This window comes from Theropithecus gelada, chromosome 7b (assembly GCF_003255815.1).
Source record: "Theropithecus gelada isolate Dixy chromosome 7b, Tgel_1.0, whole genome shotgun sequence".
In the NCBI taxonomy this organism is placed as follows: Eukaryota; Metazoa; Chordata; class Mammalia; order Primates; family Cercopithecidae; genus Theropithecus; species Theropithecus gelada.
The window spans coordinates 91,846,639-91,865,049 of NC_037675.1; the positions used below are offsets into that span (position 1 = coordinate 91,846,639).

Consider the following 18,411-nt stretch of genomic DNA (forward strand, 5'->3'; position numbering starts at 1 on the left):
GAATTTCTTCTCCAAACTTTGAATTTTCTCCTCACTCTTGCACATGAGGCTGACACAAAACTAATATAAAATCATGGCATTTTATGGCAGCTGGATGCCCGCAGGGCCAACTCTTCCAGCTTCTGCTTGGACAATTATTCCTTCATGTTACCCCTGCCTTTGCCTGGACCCTCAGCTTCATGCCAGAGACCTCCCCAGTCTTGAACAACACCTTGAAAAGCGCTATTAAGCAAACAGCTTCCAACAGGGGCATAAGGTGGTTTCCTCATATCCTCTTAAGTGGAGCCCCTGGCGAGTCATTTACACCCTAGCAGGCAGAGAGGATCAGGTTTTCAGAAGAAATTAGCAGCTGGGATGAGATTTGTGGGGAGGGAGGGATTCTTGGCTGAAGAGGGGAGATGGGAAGGGTGAGGAAATGAATAGCTAAGCAAATAGTACTGGTAGAGCCTGGGGTGTGGGAACGGCAGCCTGGAAATCACAACACGGGGGTCAAAGTGTCTGGGGAGGGGGCAGGGTGGTCAGAATAATGGCTTGGCCCAGCCCCTGGGCTAGGGCAGGTCCTCCAGGGTGCTCCTGACATAGCCCCTTCCAGGAGGGCACAGAGCTTTCTCCAGGGACCCCCAGCCTTAGGTGGAGCAGCAGGCACTGGACTGGATGTTGGGGAGCCCTGGAGACATGTGTGGCACTGCTGTAAATATGCCCATGTCTTAGGTCATTTGAGGCTTACAACCACCCAGCACATTTTATTGGCATCATTATTTTATCTTGAAAGAGAACAGTGCTGTTCCCTTTTGACAAGTGGGAAAACAGAGGCACAGTGACGCCTGAAGCTGCCCCGTGGCAGAGCCAGGGTGTGAAACTCTGGCCACCTGACTTAATTTTTTAAAAAAGATTAAAGAATGAGGGGATGGGACTGGGTGAGACCCACAGTCTTTCCCATTCCACCATCCGAGTGGCTGATGGTCTTGTCTACTGGCTTTCTTGCAGTCTGGGGTCACATAGGGCAATGAAACAAACCTTACAAAAAAGCAAGCCGCTTTGTAAAAGACGAGCCTGTCAGGCTAACCCGATTTCCTTTCCTGAGATCATGAGATTATGAGAGAACAGCCAGGCTGGGGGCACATCCTGCCTGGCGGCCTGTGGAGTGTGGCTATAAGCAAAGGGGCCCAGGAAGCTCCCCTGCGCTTTGTGCCTCTCTGAGCCAAGCACACGCCGCCTCCTACCTCTAACTGAGGGCGCTCACCCTACCTCTCCGGGACACCCCACCCACTGCCAGCCCAGTGCCTGGCCAGCACACACCATCAGAAACCCCAGTGAGAGGACTGAAGACAGGCCTCCGCCATCCTCTCGCCATTGGGCAATACCAGGTCTGCATAAGGTGGGGTCCACCCACACAGAGTAACCCAATGCTTTTATTGGCCTGATTTAACCCTGGAGCCTGCTTAAGCAGAAAAGCAAAGACAAGTCATAGAGGGTGGCACTGAAGAGCCACCTGGTCATGCTGGAAACAAACAAGGCCCTGGGGTCAGAGACAGGAAAAGGTGGCACCGGCTCTGGGGTTAAGATCTGAGTGTCAGGATGGAAGTTGCAGTAGTGCTTGGAGCCCTTGGGCCTCCCCGCTCCCTGGACAGATGACACTGTCAGCTTGAGAGGAGCCTGCCCAAGTCCACGTAGCTCACGGGAGGGTGGAGCGACAGTTCAGGCAGAATCTCTGGAACAAAGTCTAGCGCTCATTCCGCCTGCCCACATGCCTTCTCATCTGGTACCAGTGCAGGAAGCCATACCCTCCGCGACTCTGGTTCCAGCATCCAGGAGGCCCCGACTGCAATGCCAGAAACAGGAGACTCAGAAACAGGAAAGTGAGCTTGTCCCATTTTGCAAGGGACCTTCTGTGATGGTGACTTAACAGCAGCTGCATCCCCTGAGTTCTCAGAACTCCTCCATCCAGAAACAGAGCGCCCAGGAGTAGGACCGGCTTGGCAGCTCTCTGGGCCTCTCCAGGCCAGGGGGACACACCTGGCCATGGCCTCAGGTGCCTTGGCTAGCAGGCCCCACCTTGGCAGCCTGTGCTGTCTCTCCCGGGAGTGGATGTTTCCTAAGTGCTCCACTCGCTCTCCCGGTTCCCCTGACACAGTGACACAAATGGAATGCTCATTACACATGCATGACAGGGCTCATGACACAGGTGAGTTCATTTACATTTCACAATAACCCACTGAGGCTGATGGGTTATTGCACAATAGCATTTTACCAATGACGACTCTGAGGCACAGCAAGGCTAAGTGCCCTGACTGTATTAGTTAAAACAACTAGTAATCGGCGAAGTCAGGATTGCACACCCAGACAGCCTAGTTCTCAAGTCCATGACCCCAACAATTGCACTGTAAAGGAAATGAAGCAAATGAGCTTTCCCAGAGCGAGATTTCCTCCTCCTTTCTCCTTTCTGTGCTAATTTCACTCACTCAGGCTTGCTTTTCTTTCTCTCTCTTTCTTTCTCTTTCTTTCTTTCTCTCTCTCTCTGTCTCTTTCTTTCTTTCTTTTTCTTTCTTTCTCTATCTTTCTCTCTCTCTCTCTCCCTCTCTCTCTCTCTCTCTCTTTCTCTCTCTCTCTTTCCTTCCTCGTTTTGTTTTCTTTTTTTTTGAGCCAGGGTCTCTCTCTGTCACCTAGGCTGGAGCACAATAGGTCAGACACAGTCCACGGCAGCCTTAACCTCCTGGGCTCAAACAATCCTCTCGCCTCAGCCTCCTGAGTAGCAGAGACCTACAGGTGTAAGTTACCACAACCAGCTTATTATGATTTTTTAATTTTTGTAGAGATGAGGTCTCCCTATGTTGCCCAGGGTGGCCTCAAACTCCTGGGCTCAGATGATCCTCCCACCTCAGCCTCCCAAAGTGCTGGGACTACAGGGATGAGCCACCATGTCGGTCGCCATTTCTTTTTAAGAAACCACCCCTCTTCCATCCCATGAGATCAGTGGGCGGGCACAATCCTCAGGTTGGGCCAATCAGACTCTCTGGGTGCCTGTCACTTAGGCTGAGTGACAAAGAAGCCTTGAGACCCCCCTCACAGTGGTGCCCTCCAAAACCCCACTTCTGACAAAGTTTTCTGAAACTGCCTTTGTTTCTTCAGCTTTTCTTTAACTTCTATAACCTATCCAGTTTGTTCCTAATAAATGGCACATTTTTCCTCTGCTTGTGAGCCAAAATTAGGTTCTACAATTCAAGAACCCTATGGATACGACCATCACAGAAGTGACTTGCCTTTCATTGTGTATACTTTATTTTTTAATTTTTAATTTTTGTGGGTACATAGTAGGTATATGTATTTATGGATACATGAGATATTTTGATACAGGCATGCAGGGCGTAATAATCACAGCATGGAAAACAGACTATCCATTCCCTCAAGTATTTATCCTTTGTGTTATACTCTTCTAGTTTTTTTTGTTTTTTTGTCTTCTTTGAGACAGAGTCTCACTGCGTCACCCAGGCTGGAGTGCAGTGGTGCGATCTCAGCCACTGCGACCTCTGCCTCCCAGGTTCATGCGATTCTCATGCCTCAGCCTCCGGAGTAGCTGGGATTACAGGCATGCACCACCACGCCTGGCTAATTTTTGTATTTTTAGTAGAGATGGGGTTTCGCCATGTTGCCAGGCTGGTCTTGAACTCCTGACCTCAAGGGATTCACCCGTCTCAGCTTCCCAAAGTGCTGGGATTACAGGCATGAGCCACCATGCCCGGCTTCTTCTAGGTATTTTTAAATGTACAATTAAATTATTTTGACTATAATTACCCTGTGGTGTGGTCAAATACTAGGTCTTATTTATTCTTTCTATTTTTTTTGTACCCAACATTTCATATGCTCTAGTAGGCACCAAACACGTGTCCAAACAGGTCTAGATTCAAATGTAGATTCTGCCACTCGTTAGCTGTTGTGATCCTGATGAAGCGACCTCACCTCTTCAAGCTTCTGATCCTTCATCTGAAAAATGAAGATACAACCTGGTTGTACAATTATAAGGAATATTCCAGTAAGAGAAAGAGCCGGTGCAGAGAAATAGAAGTACTAGAGTATTTGCCTTAGGCCACAGTGGCAGGTCTCATGAATGGCTCCCACTCTTCAGCCCTCCCTCTGTGCACACCCTTTGCCATGGAACTTTGCAGTGGCCTCCTTATGGTAGGCGGGAGGTACTTTCCTACCTCTTGATTTTGAGATTTGACCTCAGCCACGTGTTTTGGTCAATGGGGTGATAGCAGATATGGTTCAAGCAGAGACTTGCAAAGGGCTTGCAGGACTGAGTTTCCTGTCTTGTGCCACTATCATTGCCTTCAGGTGGACATACCCGGGCTAGCCCACTGGTCCCAGCAGGAGGTGAGAGACACATGGAACAGGGGCATCCCCAACTGAACCAGCCTAAGGCAGATGATCACCTAGATCAAAGCTCAGTGGAGACGAGGAGGACCCGTCAAGCTCAGCCTGAATCAGCCAATCCCCAGCTGACCGACAGACATGTAAGGAATGAGGAATGATTGCTATTTTGAGCCACAGAGATTTGGGATAGTTCATTATGGAACAACTGCTAAAGGTACATAAATTGGTACCCAGAAGTGTGGTGCTGCCATAACAAAACTTAAAATACGCAGCATTGGTTTTTTAGGACTGAGTGGTAGGAATGAGTAAACTATTAGGAGGGGCAGGAAAAATAGCAAAGAAACTGCAATTGGAGGTGGAAGAAGTGGCAATCCCATTGTGTAATAGGGAATGATTAGGTAAAATTGTTGTCTTTAGTAACTTATTGGGAAACAAATGTATCTAATGAACTCTTGGTCTTGGGCAAAGAGATTTCTAGGCAGACTACTGAAAGCATCCTTTGACTTTTATGGTTGTGTTTGATAAGGTACTGCAAAAAGGAGATGACCTCAGAAAATAACTGCCTGGTTTGAAAGTAGTATTAGACTTTGGGAGGCTGAGACGGGCGGACCACGAGGTCAGGAGATCGAGACCTTCCTGGCTAACACGGTGAAACCCTGTCTCTACTAAAAAAAATACAAAAAACTAGCCAGGCGAGGTGGTGGGCGCCTGTAGTCCCAGCTACTCGGGAGGCTGAGGCAGGAGAATGGCGTAAACCAGGGAGGTGGAGCTTGCAGTGAGCTGAGATCCGGCCACTGCACTCCAGCCTGGGCGACAGAGCCAGACTCCGTCTCAAAAAAAAAAAAAAAAAAAAAAGAAAGTAGTATTAGAAAGAATATAGAAAAGACTGAGTGCCGTGGCTCACACCTGTAATTCCAGCACTTTGGGAGGCAGAGGTGGGCAGATCACCTGAGGTCAGGAGATCGAGACCACTCTGACAACATGGCAAAACCCCATCTCTACTAAAAATACAAAAATTAGCTGGGCATGGCAGTGCTTGCCTGTAACCCAGCTACTCGGGAGGCTGAGGCATGAGAATCGCTTGAACCCAGGAGGCAGAGGTTGCAGTGAGCTGAGATTGCACCACTGCACTTCAGCCTGGGCAACAGAGTGAGGCTCTGTGTCAAAAAAAAAAAAAAAAGAAAGAATATAGAGAAGTTTGAATGTGTTCTGTTGATATGACTTTTAGCACATGGAGTAGAACGGAATCCAAGACACAGGGAACCCATCAAGTTTTCAGAGTGCTGTATTGGCAGTAGGACTCTCAGCCTGCATGAAAAAATACCAAAGTTGTTTAAAATGCAAAAAGGCCTCTGGGTAGGAAGCAGTCTGAAAAGATTGCCTAAAAGATGTGTTTTACAATGCCTTCAGAAGTGACTAAGGAGGGTGATAGAAAAGGAAGAACATTGCAGAGGCTGGAGCAGGAGCCAAGCAGAAAATGGAGATGAACCTCTCTCTGGATGGAAATCTGGGAGCTAATCAGGGAATGTTACCTACCGCCAGAACAAGGGCAACTGGAAACACTTTCCTAGCAGGATTTCAGAATTGCTATGGACTAGAGATGGCTATGGGCCTGTTTCTTCCCCTGTTTGAGTGGCAATGTTTACTGCAGGTAAGATGGATAACTTACCCATAGATCTCCGGATTACGAGGAGCTGCATCTGAACCTGATGAGATCATGAGAAAGTGGACTTTGGCTCGATGCCATTGGTTGCTTTGGGGTTGTTTTGGAGTCCTGAGATGGGAGAAAATGAATTTTGCCTACTGGATAATTGGGGTCATGGGCACGGAGTGTGGTAGTTTGATGACATTAATGGACCCAGTTCTTCACCTTTCCCTATAACTATGTCCTTTGCCGTGTAACTTTGCAGTGCCCCCCTACGGTGGGCAGGGGGCAGTTCCTCACTCTTTGATCTAGCCTCAATCATGTGACCTGCTTTGGCCAATGGGATGTTAACAAACATAACACAGCACTTGCATGACGGAGCTTGTCCCCTTGCACCTCTGACATCACCGTAAGAAGAATATGCTCAGGCTAGTGTCGTGATCTATGGAGCAGGACAAAAGAGACGTGCAGTAGAGCCACCTCAAGCTGGCTAGCTGCAGACTTATGCATGAGTCCATAAAGACCTGAAGAACCACCAAATCAACTCAGTGTAAGTCAGCCGACCCCCAGCCAATGCACAGACACACAAAAACCAGAAAATACATGACTGCTGTTTTAAGCAATGGAGTTTTTTGTTGTTTTTGTTTGTTTGTTTGTTTGAGACAGGGTTTCACTCTGTCACCCAGGCTGGAGTGCAGTGACATGATCTCAGCTGACTGTAACCTCCACCTCCCGGGTTGAAGCGATTCTCGTGCCTCAGCCTCCTGAGTAGCTGGGATTACAGACGTGTGCCACCACACTCGGCTAATTTTTGTATTTTTAGTAGAGACGGGGTTTCACCATATTGGCTAGGCTGCTCTTGAACTCCTGACCTCAAATGATCCGCCCACCTAGGCCTCCCAAAGTGCTGGGATTACAGGTGTGAGCCACTGGTTCTGGCCTGAGCAACGGAATTTTGAAGTGATTTTAAATGCAGCAGTTCTAACTGATACAGCCACAAAGGGAATTTTTCTCCACGTGAGGCTGTTAGCCACACACAAAGATGAAATGAACTCCTTCCTTTGTCGCGTAAGAATCTCTCCAAAGTTGATCACCATAACAATAACAAAAGCTACCGCTTATTGAACTCTCATCGTCGGACTCTGTGAGAAGTGCCACATATGTATTATCTCGTTGAATTCTTGCAACAGCCTTAGAAAGCAGGTATGATTATTTCCATTTCACAGATGGAAAAAAAAAAAAGCCCTGAGGCTAGGAGAGGTTAAGAAACAAGGCCAAGTTCACGTAGCGAATAAGTGGTAGAGTTTGGATTCAAGCACAGGCTGGTCAACCTCCCAAAGCTATGCCAGATAGGCTGCACAGGCACTGTAGTTAATGGGGTTTCAGGCCTTGGGAATAAGTGGTCCCATTCTTCAGGTCCACCTGTGGGTCACATAGCACTTGTTGGTTTTATTTTTCCAATAGAATTTAATATAAGAAACTTACAGTATTCAATATAACAATTGAACACCTGCCCAGTCCAAGCCCCCTTTTCTCCCCAGTGCCATTCCCTCTGTTTTGGAGAACTGAAAAGGTGAGAAGGAGACACCAGGGTAACATAGAGGTGGAACCTGCAGGAAGTAGCAGCCACCCTTACATCAGAGAACAAAGGGAAGTATGAGAGTTATCAGAGCCTCCGAGCTGGGAGCAAGACGCTGCAGAAGAGGGGCCTTGTCTGGCACCTCTCAGGGGAAGTTCTTATTTTTTTCTCTTTTTTTTTTTGAGACATAGTCTCACTCTGTTACCCAGACTGGAGTGCAATGGCACGATCTCGGCTCACTGCAGCCTCTGCCTCCCAGGTTCAAGCGATTCTTCTGTCTCAGCCTCCCAAGTAGCTGGGATTACAGGTGTGCACCACCATGCCCGGCTAATTTTTGTATTTTTAGTAGAGACAGGATTTCACCATGTTGGTCAAGCTGGTTTCGAACTCCTGACCTCAGATGATCCACCCACCTTGGCCTCCCAAAGTGCTGGGATTACAGGTGTGAGCCACTGCGTCTGGCCAGCTCTTATTTCTGACAGTGAGCAATGCCAAGGACATCAAGGAACGTAGCTGGTTGGTTGTGGGGGGTAGGGTGGACTGGGAATATCCAGTCTGGAACCCCATTTTTTCCACATGCAAAGAAGATGCCCAAGGAGAAGCAACGGCAAGAGGGAGAGAATGGGAGCTGGATCGGGCATCAGAAGACAGTCAGGATTTGGATAATTGAAGACATCTGAAAGAAGAATTTGCTCATCCAAGGTCCTGGGGCTAGGATGGGGCAGGGCTGGGACTGAACACAGACCCACGTATGTGTGCTTCTCCCTCCAACACTGCGTTGTGGGGAGCTCTACCCTGGCACCTCCTGCCATAGCACTGGGCATAGGCTTGTCCACCCTCTGACACAATGCCCACCGGCACCTGCAGCCCTGGGTGAAAGCCTTCTAGGGAGGGGCAGGTGACAGAGTGGCCCCCCTGAGTTGGCAGAGTGTGGTGGTCACAGCTTGGGCTCTGCAGCCAGATGACCTGGGACCTAATCCTCACTGTGGCACCCACCAGCTGTGTGGCCTCAGGCAAGTCACTTAACCTCTCTTATTTTTAAACATTTTATTTTGAGAGAATTTTAGATCTACAAAAGAGTTGCAGCAAGAGTTCCTGTATACTGTTTGCCCAGTGTCACCTAATGTTAGCATCTGACATTACCTGGTGCATTCATCAAAACTAAGAAATTAACATTGGTACATTGCTGTTCACTCCACTCCAGACTTTATCCAGATGTCTCCAGTTTTTCCACCAATGTCCTTTTTCTGTTCTGGGATCGAATCCAGGATCCCAGGTTGCATTTAGATGTCACCTCTCTTCAATGTCCTCATCTATAACGTGGGGAGGATGGTAATGACATCTATCCCACGGTCCTGCTGTGAGGAGCAAGCGATGGTTCACAGATGTACTGCATTAGCTGGTGCCTGGCACAGAAAAGTGTTCCATTAACTAGAGGTCACAATTCTTATCTTAAGCCCAGTGCTATTGTCTCATGCCCTCTGAGGGCCTATCTTGGAATGCGAGCCCAGGCCTTGCCCACTCACTCAGGGCCTAGGTTATTTTGTGCCCCTCTGGCAGGCTGGGTGGGGTGTCAGCCAATCCAGCCACTATCACTGAGGCCCAAGGGGGCACTCCCTCTAACCCTACAAACTGGCCAGGGGTCTGGGGCATTGACTAAGGACCCGCTTTAGAATTAGGCAGGCCTGGGTTCAAATCCTGCCCTCCCCAATTAGTCCCTCTGTGAACTCAGGCAAATCAATGAATTTCTCCAAGCCTCCATCGTCCCTGCCTCCCAGGGTGGCTAGAAGAGAGGGTGGTTGACAGCAGGTGTCAGCCTCAGGCAGGGTACACAGCAGCCTCCCTATTTTCTGCAGCCCACTGCCATGCTTCCCAGGGCGAGCTCTCCCCACGCAGTTCTGCAGCTGGGCTCGCCAGGCTTGGTGCCTGCTTGCACTTATTTGTCCACATTTGGACATATGGCCTGGCTAATGGGGAACCCAGTCTGCCCAGTCTGCAGTTCCATCTCCTCTCACTTCCTTCCCCGCCCCTTACGTGTCCCCAGCTGATGCTTCTGCAGAAATGCCAAACCAGGCCATCAGAACCCTCCCTGGAGTGCGGTCTAGGGTGGCACGGCCATATGCACCACCATCCCGGTCTCCTCTCAGAGCCTCTCCAGCACCACCCTCGATCAGGGCTTCTGGTTGGCATCATGACTTGGAAAGGAGGGACGCAGGCTGCCAGAGACCATGCTCTGCTGCTCATCTTCTCTCTGGGCTCCTGTCCCGGCTCCAGTGTCTCCTATTTTGGCTCTGCATCCTACCTTCCCACCCCTCTGGCATGCCCCAGTCCCCTCGGACCCTGAGCCTATGAAATCCTAACAAGAAAAATGGTGAGTGTGTGGTAGCAAGGTTCAGTGCTGAAGATTCAAAGTCTGCCTCTGTCACTTCCAAGTGGTGTGACCTTAGGCAAATCCCTTAATCTCCCTGTGCCTCATCTGTCAAATGGCAGTAAAGATTGTACCTACCTCAAAGGGTTATTGAGAGGAGTAAATTAATTAAGGCAAGATGCTTTTATTAACTGATCGCATTAACGTACAGTGCTTAGAACCACGCCGCGGAGCTGATGTTACCATTGTCATTAGCAAGGCTGATACTCAGAGAGGTGGTGGCAGCTGGAAGGGGAACTTCTGGTTTTGGTTTCAGGTAAAACCAGGGCTCTGGGCTTGTATCCTGGCTCCTTTACTTCCTAGCTGTGTGACTTTCGGTCGGTCACTTAAACACCCTTGATTTCCTTGGTTTCCTCATCTGTAAAATGGGGAGGAAAGCAATAACCACTTTGTAAGTTGCTGGGAGGGTGTGATGAGATGATGCGTGGAAGTGCCTAGCACAGAGCCAGGAACAACCCGAAGGCCCTCAGTGGATACTTGGTAGATGGCAGGAGGATGGGTGGAAGTCCCTGCCTTTGCCTGCAGCATGGGATTTCAGAGCTTGGTTCTCGTCCTCAGAAGGGGCTTCCCCAGGGCCTGGGCCGGGGTGGGCCCTGGTATCTCTGGGTTCCTGTCCCAGCTGCAGAGTTCCCCAGCCAGAGCCCACAGGGCCAGTCACACCCTGTTCCTTTTAGGCACCTCCTTTTGGGCCCCAGGGCTCCAGATAGATATCCTGCTATTCATTTAGTCTATGGCGGGTGTGGGGTGGAATATTTAGGTAAAACTTTACAAACAGCTAGACTTGAGGTTGGCCTTGAAGAACAGTATGTATGCCAACAGGTGGAGAGAAGAGGGGTGGAGATGGTGTTTGCTGTACACTGTCTGCATTTGTGGATCCAGAGAAGGGCCTCCATGCATCTATGCCCTTTGCAGTGAGGCTCTGCTGCTCCTCTCAACCTTCTGGATCTTGGGTGGCCTCAATACTTGCTTTAGCAGGGAGAAATGCAGCAGAAGTGATGATGTACCAGTCCTGAGCCTAAGCCACGAGAGGCCTTGCAGGCTGCAACTGCCACCTCAGTGTACTTAAGCCTGGGCTAGCCTCTTGGAGCATGAGAGGCCACATGGAACAGAGCCAAGCCAGCCCAGGTGTCCCAGCTGAGGACCTGGACAAGGGGGAGAGCCCAACCTACACCCTGTCTGCCAGCTCACCACAGATGCAGACACATGGGTGAGGCCAGCCAAGGTCAGAACTGCCCTGCTGAAAGAAACACATACTCTTAAGCCACTGGACTTGGTGGTTTGTTGAGCATCACTGAGACCACAGGTAACAGAGACAGTGAAGGTAAAGAGAATGGAGAGGCAAACTCGCAGGAGGGACAGTGTGGGGGTGCCTGGTGGGGGGTGAGCAGCCCAGAATTTCTGATTCATACGGGCCTGATGGCAACTCCAAGTTCCCTCAAGCCAGGAGGCCTGAAGCCTGTGTGGCCAGTGACCCGCCCGCTGCGGAATGACGGATTAAGCGCATGTCTGATAACCGGATTGGCCACCAGACTGCTGGTTGGATGTCTGCCAGGTTCCCTCACAAGCAGGTCTGCCTGATATGTTTTCTCAGCCTGTTTTTTCCTATTTGCCAGAGCCCAGGCCTTTGAAACTCCTATCACAAGGCCGCTTCCACTTCCCCCGTGGATCCTGGTGAAGTTCCTCTCATAGAACAGCGTTTTCTTGATGTTGAGCAACAACTCACAGAAACTCCTGGAACCTGCCTCTCAGCCATGCGCACTGGCGCAGCCCTGCTGTGTGGCCTTAGGCGCCCCTCTCCTGCCCCCGGGCCTCCCTCTACTGCGTGACCGGCCACATGGCCATGCCTGCTGCTCTGTGCCTGTCTCCTCATCTGTGAAATGAGGACACAGTCATGGACCTCATGGCGGGGGGCGGGGGGGAGGGTGGTGGCGAAGAGGACTACTGTGTGTGGTTTGGATTCCTCCTGGCTTAAAAACGGCTTCCATCCCCAACTCCCCAGCTCTCCGTCTCCACCCAGGCCATTTGAACGATCTTGACGATCTTGTTGAAAATCACAGTGGTTTCCAAAGCAAATCCAAGTCTTGTGCGGCTCTGGGCTGAGGGTCCCCACGCTTTCCACCCAGACCTATAATTATCACAGATGTTTAGAGGAGATCGTAAGTATAGAGCTGTATGCTTTAATTCTGCTGACCCAGGCCCCCGCCCTCCTCCCTCCTGGGTACCGGGCTGCCTCCCAGGCTGGCGGGGCTGGTGTCTCTGTCTCCTCCTAACACCCCTGAGATTTGCAGCGACGCCAGGCGCGGCGCTGACCCAGGAGGTGGGGTGTTTAGAACCCGCACCCCGGGCTCCCCCAGGAGCTTTGAGTTTAGTAAAGGCAGCAGTCAGTTCCCTGGTAGGCTCAGGGAGGGACTCCCGGCTCAGTCCTCAGCCCCCAACCCCCACTCTCCAATGTCCTTCCCAGACTGATGACCCGCTCTGCTGGAAAACCTGAGGCGAAAGGCACCGCCCCAGAGCAGGGTCTGGAGTGGCAGGACCGGCAGCCAATGAAGGTGAAGGCCGAGCGTTACATCATCACCGTGGTCTCCCATTGGTTGACATTCTAAGCTTCCTGACTCCGCCTCCCAGCCTTGACAATGGGCCTCTCTGGGCCTCCCTGCTCCCCAGGCTTCTGCACCCTAGTGCAAGCGTTGCCGAGAAGGCCACTGTCGGGCAGAGTGCTGGGCTAGGCGGCAGCCCGAAGTCTGGGCTGAGCCACTAACTAGAGGTGAAGCATGGTGTTGCCAGGCGTCATCTTCCTCACCTGCAAGAGGAGAGGGTTCCAGCTGTCAATCTCGGGTTCTGCCGCAGTTCATCCACCACCACACACGCGCCCATGAACGTCTTCCTCGCAGGCCAGGGGACCCTGGCCGGTCAAGTGTCTGGTCTGCCATGGGCTCCCTTTCCTCCCCAGAGCCTGGCAGGAAGTGAGCATATGGAATGGTTAATGTTAACTGATGTTTTCTAAAGAGCAGACACTGGGCTAAGCCTTATACATTGTTTTCTTCGTATCCTAAACATTAGCCCGCCACGCAGCCCTAATTGTTCAGAGACAAGCACTGACTCTGAGGCTTGGCCAGGTTGAGTGATGGCCAAGGCCAAGGACCTGGTGAGGGGGACAGTCAGGATTCGAACCCAGGCGGCTGGCTCCAGACCCCTTCACCTGATGCCACGGGAATGGATGGGGGGCACCAGCCTCGCCATTGTGACTCGTTTGAGCTCTCAGCCCGGCCTGTATCCTGGCGGGAGCCATCCCCGACTGGCTCGGCAGCTCCAGGCTATTCCGAGGAACAGTCTTCAGAGAGCCTGGGTGCTGAGGGGGAAAGTTGTTGCTGAGATTTGACAAGTTTGGTCCTGAGATGTCAGAAAGAATTTCAGCTCTTCTGCCACCCCAAGGATGGTGGCAAGTAAATCACAGTGAGCTGGCTTATGTCAGGTCGACTGTGGAATTTGATGCTAGCTCATTGCTACCTCCTCTTCCTTGCCTGCCTCTCTCGCTCTCTCAGCTCTAGTTTGAGATCAGCACAGATTCCCTGGGTGATTTTTGAGAAAACTGCCTCCTCTTTAGGACTTGGCATCCCGAACCTCCATCAGGAAAGGGTGGCGACAGATACTCTCACACCCAGGGAGACTGCAAGGCCTACCCTCCACTCTCCACCTGGGTTCTCTGGCATCGAGACTTGTGCCCTACAGTTTTGGGCCCTTGAGGTGATGTCCCAGTGGGACCAGGGTGAGGGTGCAGGTATCTGAGAGCGTAGTAGGACCAGAACCTCTAACCTTAGGGAGGCTTCCTGGGAGCCAAGCTTGGTGACTTAGAATGTGAATGTCTGACTCATATCCCACTACCTTTTGGTAGGTGCTGCAGAGGACAGTGGAGAGGGATTCAACTCTGAAGAGTGGTCTTGTGGAAGAGGTAGCTGGCTTGTTCAGTGTGGCACTGGCAGCCTCCCTAAGGTTCCCAGGTAGAAGTTTCTGGCAGGTAGATTTCAGCTGTGTTTAAGGAAGAACTTTGAAGTTGTCAGAATGAGCTGTCTTGTGATAGTGAGCTCCCTGTCTGCAGAGGCATGCAAGCAAGGCACTTTCACTTATGCATTCAAGCTGACCTATGCAACGCACTGTGCTAAGTGCTGGGTGCAGAGGAGAACGAGACCCAGTGGGGAAACAAGCACTTGCAATGCTGCTGTGAGTGTGAGCAGAGGTCAGCATGTGGCATCTGGAGCACAGGGAGGGAGTCCTGAAGGCTGCATTGAGGATGAGGATACAGCTCTTTGCTGAGCCTTATGGTGAACCAGAAGTTTACCAGGCAGACAGGGGCTGGGGAGAGGACTGGCATTTGTCCATTCAGGTTATGTTTTCTGAATTATATATAGAAGGACATGTTGCAGAAGAAATGCAAGTACAGTGAAGAATAAGACTGGGGGACTTTTACAATTCAGAGTGGGCTTCACTGTGGGTGATCTGAATTGATCCCTGTACACAGGTGCTTCTGGGGTGACACTTTCCCTGCTCCATGGAGCTCCGGGAGGAGCGCGGACCACCCCCTTCTTTGTAGGCCCGTCTGTGGGGTGCCGCTCCTCCTCCCACCTCCCCACTGCACAGGCAGCCCATCAGTGTCCATGAGCTGCTCCAGAAGGATGCAGCTCTGAGGAGGCTTGGGGAGCGGCGTATCCTAGCAACCTCTGAGGCTGGCATCTGCAGGGCTAGGCCCAGACTCAAGGCTCTTTCTAATTCACCAGCCTTCCCTTAATGATAAGTTTTCCCACACAGATGTGGGGGTGGGGAGGAAGAGGGGAGAAGTGGGCAGGAAGTGTTGCCTCCAGCCCCATCACAGAGCAGGTCAAGCCTCGCCCACAGCACTGCCAGGGATGGGGGAAGGAGGGAGGGCAAAGTGAGTCCCTTAACTGCATATGCCACTTGTCCATCACCATGGCCAGTTTATCACCGTTTAGAGGACAATGAATCCAGGCAGTGATCATCAATGATAACTAACATCATAAAAAGATAGATGGCTGGACATGATGTTCCTTCCGATGAAAGACCACAACACCTACTGAAAAATCAAACCTGAATCAGATCAAGCCTCTAGAGGTAACTCCCAGCTACAGGAATTAGAGAACCAGGGGGCATGTTAATGTGTCAAGGTGTTTAAACCTCACCACAGGGAGGCGGCCAGATTTCATCTCAGGCAAAAAATTACAGGTTTCATCAACAACGTGGAAGGAAAAAGAATAAAAGAAAAAAAAAAACAAAACATAAGGAGAATTTATAGAATAACAGAAGCTTAAGAGAAATATCAGCCAATTACAACATACAGACTTTGGATTCTGATTCTTGCAAACAAACTACACAATTGTGACGATAAAAATGAGACGTATTCACGAGACAATTGGGGAAATTTGAACGCTGACTGGATACTTAACCTCAAGGAATTATTTTTAATTTTTGAGCAATGTGAAAATGGTATTTGAGATTATGCTTAAAAAGAGTCCTAATTGTTGAGGGATTCATACAGAAATATTTGCTGATGAATTAATGAGGCCAGGCACAGTGGCTCACACTTGTAATCTCAGCACTTTGGGAGGCCAAGGCAGGCAGATCACCTGAGGCCAGGAGTTCAACATGGCAAAACCTCGTCTGTACCAAAAATACAAAAATTAGCCGAGCATGGTAGCACATTCCTGTAGTCCAAGCTACTCAGGAGGCTGAGGTATGAGAATTGCTTGAACCCAGATGGAACCTGTTCCCAGCTACTCGGGAGGCTGAGGCGTGAGAACTGCTTGAATCCAGATGGAGGAAGTTGCAGTGAGTGGAGATCACGCCACTGCACTCCAGCCTGGGCGACAGAGCAAGACTCTGTCTCAAATAATAAAAATAATAATAATAACAATAATAATAATATGTCTGGGATGTGCTTTAAAATAATCCATTACAGAGAGAAGAAGGAAGTAAAGGTTTAGATGAAACAAGATTTGCTCTGAGCTGATTGATCACTGTGGTAGCTGGGTGATGACAGGTGAATGGGGGTCATGATACTACACTATTAATTTGAGTCTTACAAACTTGCGATTATTTGACCATTTTTGACTTTCAAAATGACTTAATGTGGTGCAAACCAGTCCTTTGGTGTATGCTGGAAATTTTTTCACAACAAAACATTCTTTTCAAGAAAAAGATGAAGGGCAAACCTGCTTTTTCAGGAGGCTCTGCCTAGGAAAGAGGTATCCGAGACTCTCACTAAAATCTATAGGGCTGTCATTAAAAAAGCCAAAGATGACTCTCAGAGGCAGCTGTAACTTGCATGAATTATTTCTGTTCAGCTAGTAATAACAGTAATAGCAATAATGATGATAATAATAATAATTTACTGGTCGCTGTCAGCAAATGCTGAGCAACATGCCTGGATATGTTGGAACTGCAGAAGATGGCTTCATTAATGTCTTAGTTGCTCAATAAGGAACAATAAAAAGTTAAAGGAATCCAAACAAGCAGTAGACCAGGCATTGAATGGAAATTCTTCTTGCTTGCAGAAGGCAGCACCCAGGGTCATTCCTGGAGCATAAACGATCCCTGCAGAACATGGGCTAGAAGACCCCACAGTAGGGCAGAGGCAGATCCTGGACTGGGATCCCAGCAGTGAGAAGACCCGGACATCAACCCTATTTCATTCTGTGGCCTCTGCAAATCTCCAAACTTGTGGAGCTGTAGTTGCAAGCTCAGACTTGTGGTTTCCTGTACCTGGAGGAGGCCCAGGTCATTCTGTTAAGTCCCTTGTCTATTTCCTGTTTTTATCTGGATGCTGAGTTAACTATTTGATCCAACAATAAAACTAACAAGGTTTTATTTATTTTTAATGTCTTCTCTTTGCTGAACGCTGTGCTGGGCACTGTAGCTAACATAGTTTTTGTCTTAACAGCTCATGAATCAAATCCCAGCTCCACATTTTATAGCTTTAGACAAGCATTTAACCACCACTTGGGCCTGTTTCCTTACCTGCAAAGTGGGGATAATGACAGTTAATAGCTACTTCATTGTGACTTTGTGAGGATTAAATAAGATAAGGCAGATAAACTACTTAATAGGGTCTGGCACATTGTAAGCCTCAATAAATGGCAGCTATTTTGTATTATTATTATTATATAAAACCATGAGTGTTTAACAACGAATATATAGTAAACAGTGATTCTGAATGATGTATGATGTGAGATATCCTCAAGGACTGGTGTCACAGGGAAGTCTTACACTAGACCTTGAAGGATAAGACCAGAAACTGCTGGATGCTCCCCATTACTGACCCTCCCCATTTCCTTTAATAACAAAGCTGAGACTACATTTCTTAGCCTCCCTTTCTGCTAGATATGGCCACATGATTAACTTCTGGCCGATGAAATGGATGCACAGGTGTTATGTGGAACTACTGGAAAGGCTGCTTAAAAGGAACTGGTTGAGTGGGAAAGATAATCCCTTTGTCCCATTTCTTTCTACTGCTGGTCTGGAATCCCGATGTGATGGCTTGAGCCCCAGCATCCATGCTGGGGCATGAGTTAAGGGTTTTTAAACAAGACCTTGCATATAAAAATATACACCAGGGATGATGGAGCATGATGGGAGCCTGGGTTTCTGGTGACAGTGTGGAGTCACTATAATGTCCCTATCTCCTTATATTTGGGTATGACAGTAGTAAGCTATCTTGTTGAAGTCCCCCTTTTTGCTGTTAAACACAGCCAAACTTACTCTCAGGGACGGTATTGAAAATATTTAACAACCAGAATGGCACAGGCACTGATGAGGAAGGGTTTAGGGTAGCAGAAGGCTTAGAACCACAAATATTTACCAACCAGTATGGAAGTGTTTTAATATTTTAGCAACCAGCTTAGTCATATCAATGCAAAACAGCTGAGAACCAGTTGAATACTAGCCCTGCCTAACCTTAACTAATACAATCAATAATATTTGGGAATAGCTAAAAAAAACCAAGAAGATGGCCATTCAGGCCATGAGTACAGCCTGAGTAAAGCTTTAGAGGGTGAATGAAGCTCCATGAGTTGATGTACAATGAGAACTAGAGATCAGCCTGACTTGTTGGGAAGGTTCTCTTGAGTATGTGTATGTGAGTATGTGTAGATTATAAGAGGGGCTGGAAGATATCATTGGAAATAACACCAAAGAGGTCAAATAAACCAGATTGTGGAAGCCTGTGAGGATTTGAGGCAATAAGGAGCATTTGTGGGCTTTTGGGTGAGTGAGAGAGCAGATGAGCCCTGGCAGTGAGGAAATTTGGCTTTGCAGTGCCAGGTGGTAGTTCAGTTAGCACTGCAGTGTAACAAGCCATTCCTATTAGTCAAAGAAATCACA

General features: G+C 49.2%; 2 long non-coding RNA genes across 2 annotated transcripts; one reads left to right on the forward strand and one right to left on the reverse strand.

Annotated features, from left to right (window-relative positions):
• Positions 1 to 10,131: 10,131 nt before the first annotated feature.
• LOC112629431 lies at positions 10,132 to 13,186 on the reverse strand. Its single transcript, XR_003120596.1, has 3 exons — positions 13,166 to 13,186; positions 12,824 to 12,976; positions 10,132 to 10,381 (listed from the first exon to the last, which is right to left on the reverse strand). It is a non-coding gene; the product is annotated as an uncharacterized LOC112629431 (long non-coding RNA).
• Positions 13,187 to 13,243: 57 nt separating this feature from the next.
• LOC112629342 lies at positions 13,244 to 16,898 on the forward strand. The gene is made up of 3 exons (XR_003120579.1): positions 13,244 to 14,257; positions 14,430 to 15,147; positions 16,587 to 16,898. It is a non-coding gene; the product is annotated as an uncharacterized LOC112629342 (long non-coding RNA).
• Positions 16,899 to 18,411: the final 1,513 nt, after the last annotated feature.